This window comes from Adiantum capillus-veneris, chromosome 3, assembly GCF_014529385.1.
Source record: "Adiantum capillus-veneris isolate H3 chromosome 3, ASM1452938v2, whole genome shotgun sequence".
NCBI classification, from domain to species: domain Eukaryota; kingdom Viridiplantae; phylum Streptophyta; class Polypodiopsida; order Polypodiales; family Pteridaceae; genus Adiantum; species Adiantum capillus-veneris.
Genome location: NC_140933.1, coordinates 126238700 through 126240513, shown reverse-complemented (window position 1 = coordinate 126240513; position 1814 = coordinate 126238700).

The window sequence follows — 1814 nt, the reverse complement described above, 5'->3', positions numbered from 1 at the left end:
CTAAGCTTGAAGCTTATCAAAATTTGGTAAGAATCACGCAAAAGATACTGAAAAACAAAAACCCAAGCTCAAGAGTATGGAAAAACCAAAGGAGCTTGTGGTAGGAACCAGTAAAGAAAAATCCGAAGTGGTGGTAGAACCCCACCTTGAAACAAAAGAGCCAAATTTATAGTGTCGGACATCGAAGATACCTTAGATGGAATTTCATTCGTAGAAGAAGATTGGCAAGGACAATTATCGAAAAAAATTAGAGAGATTAATGATGGGAGCTTAACACTGAAGTCAGCTCCTATAGAGGAAGTGTAGTTAGACAACCTACCTCCTGATATGGACATGGATGTACAATCCTTATCTGGGGATTGCGGATCTGAAGCTTCAGGAATGTCTAAACCATTGACCTTGAAAACATTACCCTCTTACTTGGGAGATAACAAAGATGAACCCATAGTGTGTAAAACCACTCAGGTAAAAGGAGCGAAACAGACCCTAGAAGTAGACAACATCCATTCAATCATGTCTACACGCATGCAATGCACTCTTACTTTAGGAGAACTGTTAAAATCAGACCATATTTATGGAATGATCTATAGAAGACTCTAGATAAGGTGGCAAGGCAATAACAGAGCTAATTGCAAAAAATTTAGAAAAATTGAAACACAAAATGGATAATAAGAGATTAGATCTGTTCCAATGAACAAAGTCGGAGAACACTACAAAGGGAAAGAAGAAAACACCACCCTTCTAGTATAATGATATAGAAATCCTGGTAATACTGGATAGTGGAGCAGGCATAGCCATAGCCATGAAAGCAATATGCTTGGAAAAGTGATAGTTAATTCTTGTGGGATTGAATATCAACACACTTTTGCCATAGTAGACTTGGAAAAAAACTCAATTACAAAATCATATTGGGAAGACCTTTCATACTACAGTACAAGTCATCCAGGATTGGGGAAACAACTATCTGTACTTGAAGCAAGCGGGATCAATAACAAGGGTTGATCTAAAAGATCATACTTATAGAGATGTCATGAAAATGCCCATACAAGAATTTGATTCAGTCTCTTTGGTTGAAACTAAGCTTCCATCTCAGTTGAACAAAGACACTCCTATTTGGATGTGCGGAGCTTCAAAAAATGGAACTTTAAAACGAGAATAATATCTCTTATAAAGGGATTGCACAGACGAAGCCTTTATACTTGAACCCTTTCCAGAGCATTTGTTTGAGCCATTTTAGTGGACTCAAATCTTAGCAACAATGGATGTATGTGTAAATACGTCTATACCTACTCAATTTTGCAATGAGGATGGCTATGACATAATTCCCATACAAACGATTTCAACCCTTCACATTGAAGACAAAATTCAAGAATCCAAAGACTTGATGAAAGCTCAACAAGTCTTTTCAGACCTCTACTATGATGCAACAGACGATTTAGAAGAACATTCAACTACCTCAGATGATTTGGAACCAGAAAAAGAACATGTGAGAGCTAAGCTACTCATAAAAGGAGGGGAGGAACAATTTTTTGACTTTCCAAACCAAAAACCGAGAAGACAGAAATGGTATAGACAAAAAAGAGACAGGAGAAACTTGAAAGTTAGACCTATGCCATCAATCTCCAATAGAACATAGTCCCTAATGCAGATAGATGCACATGATTGTGTCAAGGACAAAATCACCGGTAGATATCCTTTAAACGAAGAACATGAAATGAAGAAAACATTAAGAAAAACAAGAAAGGAAACTTAAGCAAAACCTAAAAACCAGGACAAGGATTCAACCATGATAGGAGTTGAAAGGGAAAAGAAGT